Here is a 23,128-nt window from a genome sequence, read left to right as displayed (position 1 = left end):
TCTGAAATTTTTTTCTTATTCAACCAACATCTATTATTTCCCTTGTGTTAAGTAAATGCAAAAAAACTGTGTACTCCCAGACATTCCAGATCTCTAATGAGCATTTACACTCTCTTGAAGGCTGAACAAGTGACATCCGCTTCAACTGAAGTAGCTCCCTGGGCCACATTTGCCAGTGCTGGGCAGATTATGTCAAATCCACGGAGCACACAGCAGCCGGCTCCAGGTACCATATCTACGGATGCCGGCCAAATCTCCACTTTTTCCCATGGCAATTCACAGTGTTGTTACCAAATCAGAGTGGCATGCCTTCAAATTCTCAGGGTCACCCTTAGCATTTCCATGACCTCACAGTGGGGTTTGTTAGCACATGATGTAGGGATTAAGTGGTTTGGTTAATGTCAAATCCTTAAGCCTGAAACACAGTATAGACTTACTGAGGATTCCCTGACCTCTTATTAAATAAATATTATATTTATAAAAATCTTTATTTTTTAAGGTTTATTTTTATGTGGTGCTGAGGATCAAACCCAGTGCCTTGCTCACATGTGCAAGGCATGCACTCTGCCACTGAGTCACAACTTCAGCCCCTGACCTCCTATTTGAAGCTCTAATCTCCACACAACATTCACACCTAAAAATACGACATCAACTCAAGTTCTTCTCCAGCAACATCTTAATTTGTATGGTTTCCAACTATTGCTCTTACATAAAAGCATTCTGATAATTTGCACTCATAAGTACTTATCTTATGAGGCTGGGGATTGTGGCTCAAGTGGTTGTGCGCTGGCCTGGCATGTGCGAGGCACTGGGTTCGATCCTCAGCACCACATAAAAATAAATAATAAAGATACTGTGTCCACCTAAAACAAAAATATTTTAAAGAAAACTTATCTTACTAATATCAACAAAAATTACATCAATTAAAATTAAAATTCTAGGCCAAATTATATGATTATATTGAGTGCATATATGAATATGTAGCAATAATCCCACCATTATGTTCAACTATAATGCACTCATAAAAACAATGTGGAAAAAAAAATTCTAGACTTCAACTGAAATTCATTTCCAGAACAAATCTCTGTAATTCTTACCAATATCTTTGGAGGTAATCTTTCGCCTTTGCTTCAGGACTGGTTGTGATGCTTCCACTGAGCCAGGAGGAAGGGTGATCTCCCTTCTGATTGGGGGTGGCTGGGGGGGGTGGCCCAGTGACCTGGGACGTGGGGACTGTAGGCATGACCTTCTGCATCTTCATGGTGGGCAGAAAGGGGGACTTGCTTAGAGACATGTGATTCTCCAGAAAGCGCTGGAAGGAAGCCGGGCTGGGCGCCCTGGAGATATGGTTTGGCAGTGATGGTGGTGTCTGGTAGGATGACTGAGGTGGGCGCGTGATGGGCTGCATGGAGGCGAAGATGACATATAAGGCTGGCATTGGCTGACGTGAGAAGGCCACTGGCTCTTGTGATTTATCCTCTGATCAAGTACCATCAAGTCATCCGTGCAGCTCATGCCTGGATAAGGGGGAGCCTGTGCAGGGCCGCTGGGGCCCTGCCTGTTTGGGTAGGGGTAAGGCATATCATTACATGCTGCCCATATGTTCTGCTGAGGCCCTTCACCGGAGGATGCCTGCATGGGGCCGCCCAGCATCTGAAGTGGGATTCCGTGGGGCTGCATCTGGCCTGGGCCCTGCATTCTCTCTCTGTTGTAGGGGTATGGATACTGGCCCTGAAGGGGCCTCCGGTCCGGGCCAGAGTAAGAACTTCCATACTGGTTGTACATCTCTTGCTGCTGATTGCCATACTGCATGTTATACATGTCTCCCTTGTGGCACTTGGCTGGAGTGCATCCAAGTGCATCCATGTGGCATTTTTAATTCTGAAATTTATATAAAGTCAAATCATGCTGGTGTGCTCTTAGAGGTATAATCACCCAAGCTCAAATTATGCAAAATAGTTATTACCTGGTGGTAATGTTCATTTCAAGATGAACATGGGAAGCTCCTACATAATGAGAACTAACAATTTGGGGCTGTTTCCATGTCACATAATGCCTTGTGTCACACACTCCAAAGAGGGTTTCCAAAGTTTGTTTTTACACGTTGGAAATTTTCTGTGGCAGAAACAAAAGCCTCCTCTCCTTGAAGCATGGTGACAGTGCAGCCTCAGCACACAGGCGGGTGCTGGGTGGGGCTTGAAGCCACACTGAGAAACAAAAGGCTGGCCCACAGGAGAGCACTGAGGAGCCCAGGGCCACTAGAAGTTCCAGGGCCAAAGAGATGTCTTACAGAAAAGTCTCCAGACAGAATTCAGCTCCCCAGGCTGTGACATCATGTCACCCAGTGTCCAGCCCCAGCAGTACCTGTCACTAAGCTGGGAACTCTGGGGACCAGTGCTAGTCAGGGTGGGTGGGAATCTCTGGTTGGGAGGGAGTGAGATGCTGAGATTTTAATTAGTACTTGTTTTACCTGAAAACTGTTTAAGATCAGATGGCTCAATAATACAAGTCACTGTATGTATGTGTGTGTGTGTGCACGCATATATAAAATACACACACATATATATTCTATTATTATTACATATATCTCTCCAAAAAACCCTAAATGTTTAAAAGCTACTTTGTGATAAAATTTTTTTAAAAAATCCTCTATTATGCAAGAGGTCTTTCATCTGAAAGGTTGTTTAGAAATAGCGAGGTCCTATGTTTTTGAAAAGCCACCCAGAGGCCCAAGCCTTAGCATCAACTCTGACAGCTGCATGGGGTTTGTACAGCTAAATAGCAATGGCCACCGCCAACTTGATTATGGGGCATTAATATCTTAGTTTTTTAAAGACAAATTAACTTTTACTATATAACATTTTGAGTTTCCTTTTCTATATATTCTTCAAAACACTGACAAATTTCTGTTTTACAACAGCTTTTGACACAAGAGTATACAGTTGTCCCATGGTATCTGCAGGGGATTGGTTCCATGACCCCTGTGGACACCAAAATCCAAGAACACTCAAGTCTGAATACGGTGCAGTCTTTGCAAATAACCTATGTACTGCCTCCTGTATACTTTAATTCATCTTTAGATTATTTCTAATACCTATACAATTTTAATGAATGCTTTATAAATTGCTATCTCTATTGTTTGGGGAATAATGAGAAAGAAGCATGTACATGTTCTGTACAGATACAATTTTTTTAAAGATACTTTCAAACATTTTTGGTCTGTGGCTGGCTGAATCCATGGATTTGGAACCTACAGACAAGAAGCCAACTGTACACTATGGAACCTCTTCACAACACACCTCACTCTCCATTGGTCTTGTCATCGTTTGTAAGAATTAATGTATTTAACTTCATTTAACATGTAATATTTATTTCACAATATTATATAATAAGAGCTATGTTTAATTACTGACTCCCAAATTCCAGAAGTACTTTTTAGTATTAAATACATCCTGAATGTTCAATAAATGCTAATAATTTTGGTTATAATTCCTAAAAATCTTCAGAAGTAACACAAGTTGAGTTTCAGATTCTCAAAGAGGAATAGAGAACACAAGGCCCCACACCCACTTGCCAACTCATCGGCTTCTGGGGATACAGGCCAGGCTGGTGTCCTCCATATGGTGGCTGTCCTGCTGGAGGACCTTGGCCTGGATACTGCTGCCCATAAGGTTCATGCCTGGAACAAGGCATTCAAAGGAAACTTAATGCACAAAGGACTTGGGATGAGCACAGCATGAGCAGTCCATTTTGGATACTCTACCCCCAGTGGTGCTGCCGTTCCTCTGTCACACACTGTTCCCCACAGCCTTACTGGGCAGCAGCTGCTGTAGCTTTTAGCAAGAAGGAAGGGAACACCCATTTCGGGAGTGCTGCCAAACTCCTGGTTTGGGATGTTGCTAATAGGTGTGAGAGAAATACCGGTTGAACAGGCAGCACCTGTGGGCACCTGCCCAAGCCTTTGGGGCAGAAGCTCCGCCTCCCACTGAAGCTCACCCAGGAAGTGTCACGGACGCCATGTGAGGCACCATGACAGCAAGAAGCAGAGGAACCTGGGTCTCAAGTAGTGTTGGTAGAAGTGCTGCCACATGCAAAATGGTCTACTTTTTACTTTCTCATTTTGAATAAAAATGTTTAAGTTTTTAAAGGTCAAACCTAATTCCAATGATGCTGATACAGTCACAAAATTTCATAGTTCTATGACCTGAAAGTCTACGGAAAAAAAACAACAATGACTGAAATGTACTCCTATTAAGTCACAACCTGGAAATAAGTAATACATTTATTTCCAACTGCAACTATACAGAGAAATTGTAAATACCACAAAATAGTATGTTCTCAAGGGCAACAGATTTGAACTCTTGAAAAATAAGTTGGTTTAAATTAATAAATTGAATCTTGTAAGAAAGAGAGTAACAAAATTGAATATATTCCTAACATAATCAAGGAATAAGAAAAAAATAAATTTTTAAATATCAACAGGTAAAAAAGACAGATTTTTTTAAACTACTATGATTATCTAGAAATAAAGAAATATAATTGACATGGATAAAAATCTAAGTAACATTTTTCAGAAAAGCAAACTTAATGAAGTAAATCTCATGTGGTTGAACCAGAAAAGCATATGTACTGGAAATCGTCTAATAATATATGAAAATGTTCTTGTAATCTTGTTAATAAAATCAGTCAGTCAGTTTTAACTGGGTCTTAAACTCAAACGAAAATCCTGATCAGGCACACTAAACATTATAATGGCCAACTGATTGAGGCATATATATATGGCCAGGGTTAACAACTAGAAGAACAAATTCTTCAGCCACTATGAGACAGTGTTTTGCTACTTGGGCACAACATAGCTATATACTCTCAAGAACCGGTGTGCAGAAAATGTCAGGGAGAAACCTTACCTAGTAAAACAGCAATCTTCCCAACTTCCTCCCTCTGATTAAACTAAAGAGCACCCCGTGTGTGGAGGGTGAGAGGGGCCATCTCAGCAGGTGGTCCCTGGGCATATGCACCCCCAGATCCTGGAGGAAGTGGCCTGAGAGCCAGCTCTGCTCTGTGAGTGGCACTCCACTCACACTCTTTCATTGCTTCCAGTCTCTCCTCTTTTTTTCCTTTGAAGATCAAATATGACATTAAAGCCTGAGTGCTTCCCTGGATGGGAGGGAGCGAACACTCCCACAAAGGGGAGGGCATATTGAACCAGGGGCACAGGGGAGGGTTCTCATCACAAAGAAAGCTCCCCCGTGCCCCTGCTGTAGGGCAGTTTATGATGACCTCTCTCTGACATCTCAATGGCTCTCTTCCTTCTGGGCTGGTCCTGTGGCCTAACTGGCCACTTCGATGACAAGATGGCTTCCTTTAGAGAGGCTCATGTAGGCCACGTGGCGGGCATTCTCAGAACTGTTTATCAAGGAGTAATGTGCACTCTCTTTTTAGAAGGAAGAGTGAAAACATCAGAAGGAGCAACATCTGGAAGACCTTTCCAGAACACCCGAAGCATGACACTACAACCCTCAGACCTTCCTTAAGAAACAGAGTGGGGAGGAGAGAGCTGGTTCTGCAAAATCCAGGAGTCTGGTAGCTCCCAGAGAAGTCACACCTGCTGCAGCCGGGCCACCTCACTGTGGTGACAGTGACCACCTCAGAGAGGGAAGTACATGCTGGGTGCAGCAGTGTGGCATGGTGTGCTGAGGAGTGGCCTTGGGTATTGAGTTCACAGGAGAAGCCTCTAGCAGCAGCCAGAAGAGCCCCAAATATCTTATTTATGCTATGAATTTGCTTACAAAAGTACAAAGCCATCTGGTTGCCTGGGGACAAGGTCCTTCTTTGGGGTCCTGCTGTGGCTGTCCCTGAAGGCAGCCAGCTGACACTCACCTGGGGATCAGTGGCAACTAGACAGGAAGGGCCACTGGGCTGCCCCAAGTGGCTCAGCGCCAGGGCTCAGGAGAGTAAGTTAGAACAGCATTTCTCCTGATTCTTCTCGTCTTCCTTTTGAAAAATACTCACCTCCGGTCATAAGTGACCCCATAGGGAAACTGCTGCCGCTGACCCATGCTCAGGTTGGACACGGCCCCTGCGGGACTCTGGCTGTACACGTCCTGCATGCTGCTGTTGGGCATCTGGCCTTGCATCAAAAACGGCTTGCTACTTCAAGGCACTGCAATATTTGAAGAAAAGGCATAAAATGAGGCATCTGCAAGTTAACTCCTTCTAGGAGTCTGCCCCATGTCCACATGGCACACCACAATACTAATGACAGAACCCAGTGTCTGAAGTCAGGTGGGTCCTGGTGGGGCAGAACCCTAAGATGTCCCCAAAGACACCTCTGCCACCCCAATGTGTACCTTAAATGACTGCCTTGCTTGGAACATGACGGAGCCTTGAAACAGCATGGCTTATGCTGCCCCTGATTATGGTGTATTAGGTGCTAAGAGGAATTTCACAGGTGTAATTAAAGTCACTAATCAGCTGTGAGTTAACCATAAAGGAGAGTATCCAGGTAGCCCTTCAAATCCCTGGCTAGAGGCTGGAGATGGAGCCAGTCTGAGACCTTAGGTTGTCCTTAAGCCACTGCCCCGCTGAGAGGAGGCAGGGATCAGTCAACAAGCCAGTGGTCAACCAGGCTTTAACCACAGGAACTGAATTCTGTCAACAACCTGAATTAATTTGAAAAGGACCCAGAGCCTGACTCAGAGGGAGTCCTGGCGACACCTTGACTCCAGCCTGAGGAACCTTCACCTGTTATGCAGCAACCAGCAACCCACTCGGGGCCCAGGTCCATACCAGTGAGGTCTAAGTCTTAACTATACAAGAGGCCACTCAACATCTCGTGGCATAGCTGTGAGGAAGACAATAAAATGTGTGTACACAGTGAGTTCCAATGTGAGGGAGAAGACCTGAAGACCTCAACATGAACACCCATGCACAGACTCTTCCAAAATCAGAACAGAGAAAATCACCAGAGTTAAGAATAGCTCCAGATGGGCTGGGCCCTGGCTATTTCTAACAGAGGTAGCCTGCCAATAAGCCCCTGCATGCAAATCTGCATCAGCTCAGCTGAGGAAATGGGACCAAGTCCAGAAACGAGCCTTCAGGCAAATTAAACATTCTAATGCAAACTTTAACTGATACATCATACTTTCTTCATTCTATGATGGTTGCTTTTATGTTGGGCGAGGCAGACGCTGACTAAGTTTGTGAGCTCAGACATCTGTTGGCTGGCACTGAGGCGAACCCGAAGCCGCCTCGGGACCAAGGCCTTCACGCACCGTGCACTTCCTCCTACTTGACGGAAGATTGCACTTCAAGCCTGGAAGAACCAGTTTTGAGATTACTTTCCATTTTGTAGATGTGAAAACAAAAATATCAAGTAGCATAATTAAAATTAAATAGCTTAATTCCTAGATACACAAAAAAATTTCTTAAAAACCAATAGGAAAAAAGACAAAACTGGACAAACCCATTCAAAGAAAAGGAGAAACAAATGAACAATCAACAAGTGACATGTGAAAAGATGTGGGAGCTCACTAATAATTAAAGAAATCCAAGTCAAAACGATCACAAGGCCTTTTCCCCACAGTCTGGCAAACATTAGAATGAATGATATTAATCATCCCTGGTGGGGGTGGGAGATCCACTCTCTTACACACATGCTGGGAGTACCCGGAGTTCTCAATACCTGCTAAGGGAGGCTACTCTTCCACAACCCCAAAAAGCACATCTGCCGATATTTGGCCTGTGAAGTCTCCTCCCTAGTGACTTTGAGCTGGATCACGTGATTAGTATTGACCAGTGGGGCTCTGGCCAATGGGTACAAGCAAATTCTTGCAACTGGGACATGTTCTTTTGGAAACTCCCTTTGGAGTCTTATCTCCTTGAGCCCCATCTATCATGTCATGGGGACCAAGAAGTTAGGCAAAAATTTCCTGTGGAGGAGTCCCCAGCCCAAAGCTTCAGGAGTCTTCTGTAGAAACTGGCCACTCAGGAGACACCACTCACAGAGCTCCCAATCTAGCTGTCAGATGCTGGAAGCCACCTCAGTGTCCTGGCTGACAACATATGGAGCCAAGAGCAAGCCAGCCTAACACAGCCACGAGACAGTGAAGACACTGCAAAGTGGTGCTGTTGAAGCCACTAAGTTTGGGGGTGGTTTTTTGGATCATAGATTACTGAGTCAAGGAACAAAACAAACAAAATAAAACTTCCTGTCCTTTGAACAATCTGAGTGAGGGACAGATTTGCAGAAACACTGTCACAAGTGCTTCGAATTCAACAGCCACTGCATCACTGTTCACAACAGAAAATATTAGGAACTAACCCATCCAACTCTAGAGCATTAGGTGTATCTATTCCATTACAAAAAGCAAGTAGAGCTATGTATTCAGATATTACAGATACTCAAAATAACTACTTAAGCCACATACAAACACCATGATCACTTGTTCAGGATCGGTACCTCAGGAATAAGGCAAAAGCCTGGCACTTGGGTTCACCATGCTGCCACACCATGGGTTGGCAACTCCCACAGCAGCTGTCTCCGGGTGGCAGCCATGACAAAGAGCATGTTTTCCACTGAGAGTGGTCTGGTCAGCTCACTGCCAAGTTCCCTTACAGAACGAGACAAGTAAAGAATGTAAACTGCACTGAATAGGAATCGGGCTGTAAAAAAAATCTATTTCCTGTGGTTTTCTATATATCTGTTTTAATTTGGGATTAAAATACAAATTTTTCCATATTATTGTCATATTTTCAAAGTCTAAAAGTGGGATACGGACACCAAAATTTCAGCAAGTGAGCTGAAATATACTAGGGATTGTTCTAGTCATTGTCTACATAGCTGATGAAGCACACTATATATCTACCTAGTGCCTGGCAAGGTAACCCCAAAATCACTACCCCAACCCCCAAATTCATTTTTAAAGCATGAAAAGCTATAGGTATAAGGAACAAGACAAATACTACTTTAGCTAACAGCAGATAGATAGGAGAGTGAAATGGTCCACAGTAGATTTTGAGGCCAGATTTTGAATACTATTGAGTACTATTAACTGTCACTCCTACTATCACTCCTACTACTATTATTATTTTGATACTAGGGATTGAACCCAGGTATACTTTCCATCCTTAGTACTTTTTAAAATTCTGAGACAGGGTCTGAATAATTTGCTGAGGGCTTTGGTAATTTGCTAAGGCTGGCTTCAAATTTGCAATCCTCTCGCTTCAGTCTCCGCAGCTGCTGGCAATACTAATTTTTCCCCATATTGTTCTCATATTTTCAGAGTCTAAAACTGGGATACGGACACAAAAACACTGACAAAATGTTATATCTAGCCTTTTGTATCACTATGAAACATATCTACCTTTAACATGCACCAAGCTTTTGAATTTCTGAGCCTACAGATTATTGTATGGTCTGCAAAATGTTTACTTGGAATAAGTAGCCCTGAAACCTTTGAAAGGAAAAAGTAGAAATTATCTTTGCTTTATGTTTTCTGAAATATCATAAATCTCAGTTGTTTAATGGTATATACCCAATATTTAAATTTTGGGGATTCTTCATTTTTCCTTTCACTAGTTCAATACTAAAAAAATTTGTACTTTAATCCCAAATTAAAACAGTTAAATGGAAATCCACAGGAAATAGATTTTTTTTACAGCCCTATCCTTATTCAGCGCAGTTTCCATAATACTTGTGAAAACCATAAACATAAAGCTTCAAGGTTTATGTTTCTCTCTATTTAGACAATATAACAGCACAGATTTCCTTATTAAGGAATCCCAGAGTTAAGTGCTTCCATAAAAATATCATTCACTATTTCTGAAATGTTTTTCACTCATGTTTGCATCGTGTCTCAATTTCACAGGACCCAGCTGTATTTGGAAGGATGACAAAAAGCAAACTTCCAGGTTTTCTGCTTGGGGCTGACATGCTGGGGGAGAGCCAGGACTTTATGTGGACGCAGCCTGGGAGAAACCTGCCCAGCACTCCTGGACTCCTCCAGGGGTTCGCCCAACCCTCCCGCTCTCTGACTCTCAGTCCCACAGCTACAGATTGTCCCTGTGCTCAGGATTCCAAAGTCACACCCTGCACCCACCACCCATTCTTCACCACCTGGACACAGTCACAGTGATGCTGGATTTCCCTCACTGTCCTGTTCCTCTACCAGCGCCTCCAGCCATCAGCCTTTGGCTCTCAACCCCACCCTCCCAACGGACTTCTGACTCCACTCACTTCTCTCAATACATGCACCATGAGATGGTCAGTTATTTATGTATAATTTACTTTTACCAAAAAAATCTAGTCATGTCACTTCCCCATTGAACACCCCTTACATGGCAAAGAACTAAATCTTTCCATCTGCCATGAAGGTGGAGGGCCTGTCCCTGTCTGACCTGGATGCCTCAACCTGCCCACATTCACTATGCCCCAGGCAGCTGCCACCTCTACAAATATGCCCAGCAACGTCCTGAGGGGCTCCTTCCTTGTCCTCAGATATCTGACATCTCAGAGCCCTCAGAACCACACAATCTCAGTAGCTTTCCCTCCCTTTCATTGCCCCAACCTCTTGCTATCCTTTCTTTTTTTTCCCCTTTCTTCTACCAATCATAATCTTATAAGCCATTTGAGGCCTAACCTCCCCCCTCTTAGGAGTGTCAGTTCCTTGAGGGTAGGGCATGCATGATTTATCCTACCTAGAACCTAGCACTGTGCCTGGGTCAGACTAACAGGACAGCACCACTGCTGCTAGGTAGTACTGATCGTGCTTGCTTACCAGGCACCCCTTATTCCTCTACAGGCTTATGAACGGGAACTCAATTAATCCTCATGACGCCTCTGAGGCAGGTCCTATTACTTTCCCAATTTCTAGATGAGGAAAATAAGGCACTAAGATGCTTAACATATTTCCCACAAACAGAAGGGTGGGAAAGTTGGGGGCTGCCAAACCCAGAGAGCACACGCTTCTACCTGTTCTGAATGGACAGGTAAGTTGGCAATGGAATAGCAGTGCGAAGAGTGTCCTTAGGCCTGCTTATGGGCAGAGGCCCCTCTGCATGTACCTTTTCTCATTCCACCAAAGGGGTCCTTGTTGGGTTCATAGGGCATTCTTCCCATCATGTCTGGCATGCTCATGCCCTGCTGGTATGGGGCGTTTGGAGTCATTGAGTTCTGTTTTGGGAATGATGAATCACTCACGTCGGAGAAAGGGTCGTGCACACTGATTGTACTGCTTCTGAAGAGATGCAAACAATGAAAGCTAAAATCAGGCACAGGTAAATGCAAATCAAAACTACACTGAGATTTCATCTCACATCAGTCAGAATGGCAGCCATCAAAAATACAAATAATAATAAATGCTGGCAAGGATGTAATGAAAAAGAAACACTTTCACAAGTTGGTGCAAGTCATCTTACTACAGTGATATATGCATACCCATGTTTATACCTGAACTATGGAACCAGACTAGGTGTCCATCAATGGATGAATAGATAGGGAAAATGTGGTATATGTAAAATGTGGTATATGTAAACAATGGAGTTTTATTCAACCACAAAGAAAAATGAAATTATGTCATCTGCAGGAAAATGGATGGAACTAGAGACCACTGGTGAAATAAACCAAACTTAGAAGGCCAAGGGTGAAATTAAGAAAGTTGGAGGGGATCTCATGTAAATTAAAGGGAAATCAGTAAAGGAGAGAGACTGGGATGGGAGGTATGCAGGGAGGAGTGAAGTGCTGGGGAGTGATACTGGCCAAATTATGTTGCCATTGTGTACATGTATGAATACGTAACAACAAATCCCACTATTATGTACAACAATAATGTACCAATAAAAAAATGGAAAGAAAACAAAAAGTGAAAGCTTAATGATAATAGTAGGAGTTAATAAACCAATCTTGAAATTTACCAATGCAAAACCATCCAAAATAAATTACATGAAAAAAGCTAATAATAATCAACATTTAAAAATTCACTAGAAAATAAAATAAAATAAATAAAATAAAAACTCACTAGAAATACTATTTCTTCATTTGGTGAAGTTTGCTCCTGAAAAATCAAAAGATAAATCTGATTCTGGATGGGTCATAGTTCTCTGAACATACCTTCCACCTTGCATTGGGGTCATCTGTCCATGAGGAGTGGAGGCTGGGGTGGGTGGCTTCAGGTCGCCTGAAACCTCTGCCATGGAATTGCTGCCAGTTGACTGGGGAATCTGTGGGCCTTGCAAAGATCCTGAGTTAGCTGGCAGTGGGCAAGGGAAAATGGAGAAAGAAAGCAAAGGTTGCCAAGTGGCTGGTTTTAGCTTTTTATGTACATAAAAGAAACAATTTAAAATAATGCACATTGATTGAAATAGTATCAATAATGTCCATGTATGGATATGTAACAACAAATCCCCTATTATGTATAGTTATAATGTACCAATAAAAAAAGGACAATACAAAGAAACAGTACAAATATCCACTGAAAACAGTCAGTAAAATTAGTTGCTTCACATTGTTTATAGTGAAAATTATACTGATCCTTGATAAGATTATTTTTGAGTAAAATATGTGGGCATATACTTCATTTTTGAGTCATAAAACATTTATACCTTTTGACTGGGTAATTGCTTTCCTAAGCATTTATCCCAAGAAAATAATAAAAAGAAGGCTTTAGGCAGAGCAATGTTTATTCCAGTGCTATCTATCTAGTCTAAATGTAAATAAAGGAAAACAGGATAAAATTTTTAGTACAACAATTGGCACACTATTGTGCTGTTTAAAAAAAAAACAAATTAGAAAACAGTTGAGAGTGTTGGGGAATGAGAAATTTTTTAACAGGAAAAGAAATAAGAAATGATACAAAGTATCAATGAGCCTTCTGTTATTCTAACACCCTCTCAACACCTGCGTGTCTAAGCACAGCCCTTAACAACTCAGTTGTTTTTAGAATTATAAAATCAGATTTATCACGAAAAAACACAAGTTATTCTGGTTTGGAGTTCTTTAATGTTGCTGCTGAAGTTCTGAGATTTTACTTTAAAGGCTCCAGCTTTATCGGGCATCATGGTCCTTAACATGCTGGATGTTCGGCAGACATTGGTTTCACATATTGACTGGGTACGGGTGAGGTGCCAACTGAACTCCAGGTCTTTTCTACACTTGGGTACAGAGTGTAGCAAACTGACAGGCAGGTGACAGCCCTGCCCTCTCAGAGTTCACAGTCAGGGCGTTCACAACTGGAACTGAGGGCAGGCAGGGTGGAGCTGACTGGAAAGGAGAACATTTGCTGTTACTGTTTCTGCTTCCTTTCCAATGAAATACTCAGGACTCACTATGATTAGCATTATTCACATGTCCCTGCCCAGAAAACGGAGGTGAAACAAGTACCCAGATTACAGGGCACACTGTGAAGGAGGCAGAAATGGGATCGAGTAGAAGACTTCTTGTTAGAAAGACTCTCTCTAAGCACAGACCTTCTGGCCGGATTACAGACCTGCCTGGCCCTTGGTTGGACTGGTCACAGGTTGTGCTCTATGTGCCATCCACCCTGCATGCCTGGCACATAGAGACTCGAGATTTCTCGGACATGAGGGAAGACTATCTCTACTTTTTTTTGGACTATCTCTACTAACACAGGGATTTATTTTATTTATTTTTATGTGGTGCTGAGGCTCGAACCCAGGGCCTCACACGCACTAGGTGCATGCTCGACTGCTAAGTTACAACCACAGCCCCTAACACAGGCATTTTGAGGAAAAAAATTAATGACTGCTTACAAATAAAATTTTGGCAAAACCGGGATATGCATATTGAGCAGGTAGGTCATAATAATAAAAGGGGTAAGGCAGTCTTATAAATATACGAGGGCATTATTTTTCCCTTTACAAGGGGGAGATATGAACTGCAGTAGAGGGGGTAGAGAGAGAAGAGGGGAGGGGAGGGGGGGGAGGGGGATAGTAAAGGATAGGAAAGGCAGCAGAATACAACAGACACCAGTATGGCAATATATAAATCAATGGAAGTGTAACTGATGTGATTCTGCAATCTGTATATGGGGTAAAAATGGGAGTTCATAACCCACTTGAATCAAAGTGTGAAATATGATATATCAAGAACTATGTAATGTTTTGAACAACCAACAATAAAAAAAAAGAAATAGAATAAATAAATAAATAAATAAACAAATAAACAAACGAGGGCAGTCCTGCAGACCAGCCGCCCCCAGGGCTTCAGATGAGAAACCGCCTGCTCCTTAAAGCAAGCAGGCTCCCCACAGCCTTCCTGAAACCAGGCGCACAGGCTGTGATTACAGAATGACCCTTATGTACAAGTACTCACATTTACAGCTAATAAAATAAGAAAGAAAAAAAAAAGGAAAAATTCTCTCTTGCCAGGGTTTTCCCCTTTCCTTTCAAGGGGGAAAAAAGCAGCCTTTAGGAGGAGGCAGGTCTAGCTCTCTAGGACATCACTACCTTTTGCCAGAAGCTACAAATTTATACTCTAAAGTAAACAATGGAAAGGTTACTGAAGGTTAAGTACATTCACAGCTTCACAGAGAACAGCCAGGCTCCTAGCTGGGAAGATAATTTACACAGCACTGAACGGTGCCATAGTTCTGATGGGAGGGACGTGGGGAGGAGGGTGAGGAGAACAGCAGCTGATGTGTCCCAGGTCTGGTGACTGGAGGTCAACCAGAGGGCACCTTTGTTTATACCCCAACCCCTTTCTCATTTATCTTCCACTGAGGATTCCCTAGTTGGATCCATGACAGGTTTTGTGACATCACCTGTCAACTAATAATAGAAATTCAGTCAGCCACCTGCCAGCAAAGATGGATGGGTTTTTGGTTACAGCCTTACTAATTGAATGTACAGCTTCTGTGCCTGGTTCTCCATAGAGCCATTCATCTCCCTCCACCCTCTGGCCTGCTGGGGCCACCTGGTTGGTGGTTCATTGTGCCTGGCTGATGTCTGGAACTGCTCTGTGATACTCCATAGGTTCAGTAATGGAGACCCCTTGGTGCCTTTAGAGATGCAGACCACAGTTCAAGGCCTTGTCCAGGTTCCTGTGGGCACACCTGGGTGTCTGGTGTGCCTATGCAATGTATCCCCAGAGGTGAAGAGGTCATGCCACCAGTGACCGACTATACAGATATCTTGAGACACAGAAGCCACATCAAATCAAAGCTGTACCAATGCAATGCTCTTAGGATACAGCCAAGTGATTTAGATTTTTCTTTTCATTTCTTTTTCTTCGTACTGGGGATTAAACCCAGGGGCACTCCACCATTGAGCCACATCCCCAGCCCTTTTATATGTTTCTATTTAGAGGCAGGATCTCTTTGATTTGCTTAAGGCCTTGCTAAACTGCTGAGGCTGGCTCTGAATTTGTGATCCTCCTGTCTCAGCCTCCCCAGATGCTGGGATTACAGGCATATGGCTGTGATTTAGCTTTTTCATTTGGTTCAGAGACTATTTGGACAAAAATCTAGAATGTTTCTTGGGAATCATTTAGTTTAGTTTACCTGGATGTGCTGATAGAATTAAACTGGAATCATGTTCTTCTTTTTTTGGTACTGGGCACTGAACCAAATGCGGCTTACCCACTGAACCACATCCCCAGCCCTTTTTTATATTTTATTTAGAGATAGGGTCTCTATGAGTTGCTTAGGGCTTGCCAAGTTGTTGAGGCTGGTTGTGAACTTGTGATCCTCCTGCCTCAGTTTCCTGAACCTCTAAGATTACAGGTGGCGCTACTGCATCCTTCTATAATTGTGGGTTTTTTTTTTTAAGTATTTTTAAAAAATATATTAAAATATTTGATGGATTTTTATTTTATTTATTTTTATGGGGTGCTGAGAATCTAACCCAGTGCCTCATGCATGCTAGAAAAATGCTCTACCACTGAGCCACAACCCCAGCCCTATAATTGTGTTCTTAATGACTTCAAAGAACACTTCTTTTTTGCTGAAAATTAGATGAAAGATTATGGAATAATCTTTTATGAGATACTGACATGGGGAATAGTTAGGAAGATTTTTTAATTTCCTTCTTTGGCAATACAAATGTTTCAGAGATACTCTCCTTAGTGGTGGCATTAGGCCCAGACAGGCCACCAGACAGGTGCATGGACAACTGATGCAAGGTCTGACTTCGGATGTGAGGATGCCACTGCTCACTACCCTCTGGCCAGTCTTTGTGGGGTCCACAGAACTCAGCACGGTGCTCTCCTAGCTGGCCACTGAATTCACAATCAAGGCCAGGAAGCTCTGTTTTCACTGCCTCCTGTATCACAGGCAGGACCCCAGCTCCATCTGATCCAAAGGGTGCATGCACAATCTAACCTCTTTTGTTTAGCTCAAATGTAATGCCATCCTAAAGGCAGCAGTTTTAGAAAAGGGGAAGGAAAGAGCCAGCAGTTAGAACAGGCCTCCACTTTCTGGAGGATCTAGACTGTGGTGAGGCTTCAGTGCTTGGCTGAGGCATGCTGGGAGAGCAATCCCCACACAAGCAGACTGTTCAGGGACATGCTCCTTCCCTTGGATCTTTGCAGACATCACCACTTTTTTCCCTGCACCCCACTGAGTTTTTATTTTGGAGAAATAGTTTCAGAGCTGTTTGTGGCAAGCTTCTTTCATTCTGTGAACTCAATGTAACATGCAATTTAAAAAATTAGATTTCCCAGTTTTTCAGAAACACCCTAAGTGACAAAGGCTCAAGATTTTTAAGGGTGGGGTCAAAGAGGAGGATTCCTCCTTATACTTGGAACCTACAGGTCTAAATCTAGGTGTATTTTCTACAAGTGTACTCCAGGCTGAAAAGTGTTTACGTGAGACGGCTTGACTGGCAACCTTAGATACCAGCTTTGCCATCCAGACAGGAGCTGGAGGCAATCATCAAAAGGGAACAACTCCCTTCTCTGCCTTCTAGGTATCAACCATTTATCTGCTACAAAGACATTGTCATACAAGCTGAGGCATTTGTGGGTTCAGTGAATGAGCTAGAGTCAAACACCCCAAATCTGACCTCCTGTGGCCCTGCTGCGTGGCTATGAGGAACTTAGCTTCTTCCTGCCTTTGCTTTCTCAGGGGTATCTAACAGCATCAAGAGCCAGGATTGATACGAAGGCAAAGTGATGAGCATGCTGAAAGCTCTTGGCCCACTGTATACAACCAGAACAGAGCAACAGCTTTGCTCAGAGTAGGCTGTGCTAACACCAGCAGTGTGTGTAGCCTCTGTCTCCTGTGTAGGGACAGGGAACAGCACAGCAAAGTCACTGATGAAAGTCACTGGGCTTGGAAATGTCCTCTGTAATGACGAGTTGCCAAAAACAGAATTGGTGGGATTTTCTCGGGTGGGAAGGTCACCTAGAGCAGAGCATGCTGCCAGCTTCTTCCTGCCTCAAGTACTGCATTTACTATCAGAGTAAGAGACTTGGTAACTTCAAATCTGAATCCTAAGTGGGAGAATGAAGGCCAGTGGGAGAGCTGCAAAGAAGGGCAGACTCTCCCAGGGGCTGGAGAGGCAGGCACAGGCATCCTGTCTGCCTGGAGAGCCACACGCATGCAGGGTCCTGACTCTGGACTCCGTCTAAGCTCACCACTCAACCCATTTCAGAAGTAGGGATGGACGGATCTTGATGGTGGTTCACGGGATTCCTGCAAAGTAAGAACCTGCTGGGTAGGGGACATCAGAAACCAAGTATGAATTTCATTTTGCTAATAAACAAACCTGAACCCTGGGAAGAGGAAGGGTTGGCAGTAGCCAGCTGTTATACCTACAGGTGACATGGTGCAGCAGGGCTAAATTTCGGAACAGGTGAATGTGATGTTTATTTTATGCAGTTATGTGGCAAATTTAAAAATTCTTGTATAAGAAATAAAGATATATATCTCAGAATTGCAAAGTCCATTTTGACTAAATTAGGTAAAAGCAAAAGAGTGAGGCCTTTCAGGTGCCGACCACAGAGGACAACACCCCAAATCTTATGCTCACTTTCCTAAGCACTGCCAGTGGGTACAATTAAACAATCAAACAAAAGGAGACACCACTTCCTCTCAAAGGTCTGGAATGCCCCTCCTCTCCTCTCTCCCTGTCCCCACAGCTGTGCAGCCTCCAGTTCTGGCCTCTAGCACCCTGGGCTTTCCTCTGCCAGCTGTAGCGCTGCCACCTACCAGGAGATGGCGGCTGGAGTTTGGGCTGCTTCTTCGTGTCCCCGGTGCTGAAGACTTCAGGTGGGGGCTCCTCCCCTCGCTAGATCTTGCACTCGAAAGCAAACAGGTACTGGATATACTGCTTTTTCAGGGAGCTTGCTGCACTGCTTGAAGTGCCAACATTTAGGTTGGTTGCCAGCTCACGCCACTTCTTGTTTTTATTAACCTAGCAGAAAAAGAAAAAGAGAAGAAACAGCAGGATCATTGGTTTGCAGCAAAGTGGCTTGTTTAAAGCCAGGAGACAAAAAAAGCACTTAATGTCTTGGTTGACTTTTTTTCTTTGCCTCTTTTAACTAATGCTCATTACTCCCACTCACAGTGCAGACAGCATTCAGAGTTATGAAGCCATTAAGCAACCTGCTGATAGCGACATAAAGGCACGCTCACAGAGGCCTTCTACTGGCTCCAGCTCCTGAGGCCTCGCACAGGGTCCTCCAGTGAAGGGTACTCCTGCTTACACCCATCCCACCCCATGGCCAATTAAGCAAAAAGGGCATCAAACAATGGCTTTAAAAGTAATAGCAGTTTTTCAATTTAAGTGTGCTTTTCTCCAACAGCCAGTAGTTCCCAAACTGAGACTGTAAGTCTGTCCATGTCCATCTGTTCACTGCCCTCTCACTGGAGGATTCTTGTGATGTGGGCAGAAGCAGCACCTGTGCAAAGGCGGTGAGTCCTTGTCACCAAATGCCCCAAACTTAAAAACACGTCATGGTGCCGTGGCTCCCTGGCTGAGCACTTTGCCCCCAGCTCAGAGGCTGGGTGGGGACCAAAATTTGTAAGTACTGCACAGGATGAGCCCACTCAGGCTGGAGACATCTCCACTGCAGAAGGGACGGGGACAAGTGCAGGGGCAGACAGAGCAAGATGATAAGGAGGTCCTGAGATGCAACATAGAGATTCAGGGCACTATTTCACCTCATTCCCTCCTGGGAGCAGGTTATGAAAGGTCAGACACACAGTGAAACGTGGAGATCTACAAATGACTTGGGGCAGGATGTGCCTTTGGTGTCTGCTGTGCTAAGTAGCGCTGAAGGGTCAAGGAGACAGCAGCTTTTCATGAAATGTTGAATTTCTAGAGTCCATCTTTCTTACAGGGCTCTTTACGTCCATGCATCTAGTACTAAATGACGCAGAATAAACCAACTGTGGAATGCTAAGGGAAAAGCCTCTTCTGCCACTTAACACAAGACTGCAAACAGCAGGCCTGTGGCTGCCTCAAAACCAGTCAGCATGCTGTTTGGGGCAGCCTGAGCAGGTGAGTTTGAGCTGGTCGGTGCACGGGTGCAGCTGTCCCCAGCTACATGTGAGTAACCCTCTCATTAGTAAGCTAGCAAAGATTCATGTCTGCAGATCCAATCTGGGTATGCACTGCTGAGAGAGTCACAATAAGGTAGCCCGACAACTGCTATATGATACCAGTTTGATGATCTTGGTGATTCTGAAGTCTCTGTTGGAAAAATTCTAGGTGTAGAAACGTGGGGAGTGGGAGAAGGTGGTGGGAAGAGGTATCTGGATCACTCTCTCTGATGACCATCACTCACATGGGTCTGTGTCACTTAACTCATATCTGAGGATGCAGAGTCTTGAAAAAAGCTTTAATTGTTTCTTTCATAGGCCTTAGTCTGGTGTCCAGTGGGAAGGCCAAGAACAAAAGTCCCCTCTGTGTCCCCCAAAGTGGTAGCATGAGACACAGCAGGCCCTCAGTGACACTTATGAATGAAGACTTGCCCTTGGATAGTGATCTGGTCACCTTGGTCACCAGGATTGGAGGCTGTCTCCTGGGTGGGACCCAGGAGATTTTCATACACAGCTGGGGTAGAGAACTATTGGGGGATCAAAAAGGCATGTTTTGGAGTCAGATAGATCTGCCTCTGCTACCTACTGTGGGAATGTCCCTGGGCCACTATATTATTGTACTTTATCCTGTTATTAGAATTTCTTCATCTATTCTACCCCATCCCCTGTACTAAGTATTGAACCCAGGGCCTTACCTGTGCTAGGTAAGCATTCTACCACTAAGCTACTTCCCCAGTTTTTTTTTTATTTTTAATTTTGAGACAGGGTTTCCCTAAATTGGGCCTGTGATCCTTTTGCCTTAGCTGAGCTGCTGGGATTACAGTCTTGACACATGGCCTCCTCATCTAGGCTTTGGGTCTGTTGACCCTCCACCTCCTGGGCATATAGAAAGACAAAGGCCACAGTGTGACACTAGCTCATGATTTAGTACCCTCACATGTTTCTATGACAGGATACGTCCAACCAACTAGGCTCCTTACTGAAAAAATGGTAGGGCTGGGGTGAGCAAAGTAGGTGCCCAGGTCATAAGATTTAGGGGACACTTATTTTCAGAGTTAGGCAGTAGCTCACCAGGACCATGAGCACCTCCTGGAGCTCTGTACCCAGGCCACCTCCCCTGTTCCACTCTAGCCCAGCTCTACTACAAACCACACAGCAGCCTCCTCACTGTCCAGAGGTCATGGACGTGGCTTTACCAGGATGACTTAATTTCTGTGATAAGTTGCTCTGGACAGAGGGAAACAGTGAATGTGATTTATATCTGATCCAGATAAGTAATTCAGCCATTCACAAAAAATTTCTAAAGTGTTTATATGAACTCATGGCAGATTCCAGAGAATTCTAGAGCTACTGAGGTCACACTGGATTGTGGTAGAGCCACCCCTTTCCCCAACCAGAAGGTGACCTTCCAACAGGTTTAGCATTTCCTTTGTGAGAGAAAAACCTGATTCCAAACAGGTGTGGTGGTGCACTCCTGTAATTGCAGTGGCTTGGTAGACTGAGGCAGGAGAATGATGAGTTCAAAGCCAGCCTCAGCAAAAGCTACATGTGAAGCATGTAGTGAGACAGTGAGACCCTGTCTCTAAATAAAATACAAAATAGTGCTGGGGATGTGGCTTGTGGTCGAGTGCCTCTGAATTCAATTCCTGGTACCCCAAAAAAGAAAAACAAACAAAAAAACCCCTGAGTTCACATATTCAATGAAAGCTTCTGTAAAATTCTGCTTGCAATGACTTCTAATTCATTTACTCATTCTTACCTGGGCCAAACCTCCAATCTCTTTGACACAGACATAGAGCCGGAACAGGTCCAGGGGCTTCTTGCACACTGCAGGCAGACTGGAGACCGGGGAGCCCCTCTCTTCCATGAACGTCAGATACCGGTCTACCCACAGCTTCCTCTCTGGCTCGTTCCCCAGCTCGTAGACCTTTGTGATCTTCTCCCCAGTGGTGGTGGATGAACTGGACTTCTAGTGCCAGAGACAGCATGTGGAGACGGGCAGGGAGGTGGAGGGAAGAAGGTGAGGAAACAGTTGTGAGCCCACCAACAAGAAGAGACGACAGTAAAAACTATTGCTATCACATGACAGTCAGGAATGAAGGCTACTTGTTCAGGCACAGACTACACATTCTCTTAGTTAAGATTTTACTTTGACTTTAAATAAAAGGGCCCAAACTTTCCCTTTTAGACACTTAAAAAACTAAACCAAAATAAACAGAAACCTGCTTTAACTAATAAGCATTGAATCCCAGAAGGCAACATTCCAATGAAGTGTCATTGCATTTTTTAAAAGAAAAGGTTCTAGCTCAGAGAAGGATCACAGTGAATTAAAAATATTACCTGTCATATTGCAGAGCCCCCAAACTAAATCTATTCCTACTTTTCCTTGTCACACCAAGAATGGCTAGTGTGGGGCCAGGGCTGTGGCTCAGTGGCAGAGTCCTCACCTGGTGTCTTTGAGGCACTGGGTTCGATCCTCAGCACCACATAAAAATAAATAAAGGTATCCTGTCCATCTACAACTAAAAAAAATTAAGAAATAATATAAATAAAAGAATGGCTAGTGTGTGTCTCATGAAAACCCTGAATCACCCAGAGGAGTGACAGCGGCACTTGCTGAGAAACACAAAGTCTGGCCCTGAGCTGGCGCATGTGCCGGGCCAGGGATCAGCTCTTCCTGGCTCTCCCCACTCAACACTGCCCGAGCTGCTCTCAGGTGAAGGGGCTCTCAGGTTCTTCTTTTAATAGCTCTCAACTCCTGCTCCAGCCACACGTGGGCCTCACCCTCAGCACTTCTGTAAAAATGTTCACCTTCCCTCTGGATCGTGGATCTGGCCAGGTGGCTCTTTCAGTTCTATGCAGCCCTACTACATTCCTTCCTATCTTTTGTCTCTATCCTTGTAATAATGTATATGTATTTATAATATCTGTAATGCTAGGGTTATTGTGTAAAACCACTGCTAAGTTTTCAATAATGATTTCCCTGGGGGCCGGGGCTGTGGCTCAGTGGTAGAGGGCTGGCCTGGCATGTGTGAGGCACTGGGTTTGCTCCTCAGAACCACATAAAAATAAATAAGTAAAAGAAGGGTATTGTGTCCATCTACAACTAAAAAAATTAAAAGAAAAAAAAAGATTTCCCTGGAACAAATAATTTATTTCATTTTTTCCTGAGTATTTACTAGGCTGTCACTGGCAATATAGTCACTATTTGAAACAGTCTTGTTTTTTTTTTCCTTTTAATTTTTTTAGCATTAACATGGTTTAAAATATATAGCTGAAATTGGTGTGGGGGGGGTGGTCAATAACATGACTGACACTGTGCTTGGCTGTTACACCTTATTTCTTGACATGACCCTTAGTAATAAGTCAGGCGCTGAAAAAGAATGCCTGAGAACGGAACCCTCAGAGCCTCAAGAGTGGCAGCTCCCATCTGCCATGCCACTGTCCAAAGCCATCTGGCTGCATTATTAAGCCTTCACCTTTAGAATTACTGAGGCATAAAATCTTTACATAAAATATATAATTATGGGTGACGCAGTTGATGTAGATTAAAATGTAGAATGGTAGGATAAAAAATAGTGTGAGCTTTTGAGAACTGACTTTGCTGTTGATGTTAAAACTTCAACTCA

The 23,128-nt window shown here is 43.8% G+C and overlaps 1 pseudogene; it reads right to left on the bottom strand.

Annotated features, from left to right (window-relative positions):
• Positions 1 to 23,128, bottom strand: part of LOC143390356 (AT-rich interactive domain-containing protein 1B-like) — a 232,291-nt pseudogene that overhangs the window by 5,518 nt on the left and 203,645 nt on the right.

The sequence above is a fragment of the Callospermophilus lateralis genome, unplaced genomic scaffold (assembly GCF_048772815.1).
Source record: "Callospermophilus lateralis isolate mCalLat2 unplaced genomic scaffold, mCalLat2.hap1 Scaffold_1167, whole genome shotgun sequence".
Lineage (NCBI taxonomy): Eukaryota > Metazoa > Chordata > Mammalia > Rodentia > Sciuridae > Callospermophilus > Callospermophilus lateralis.
This window is presented reverse-complemented; position numbering and strand designations above follow the sequence as displayed.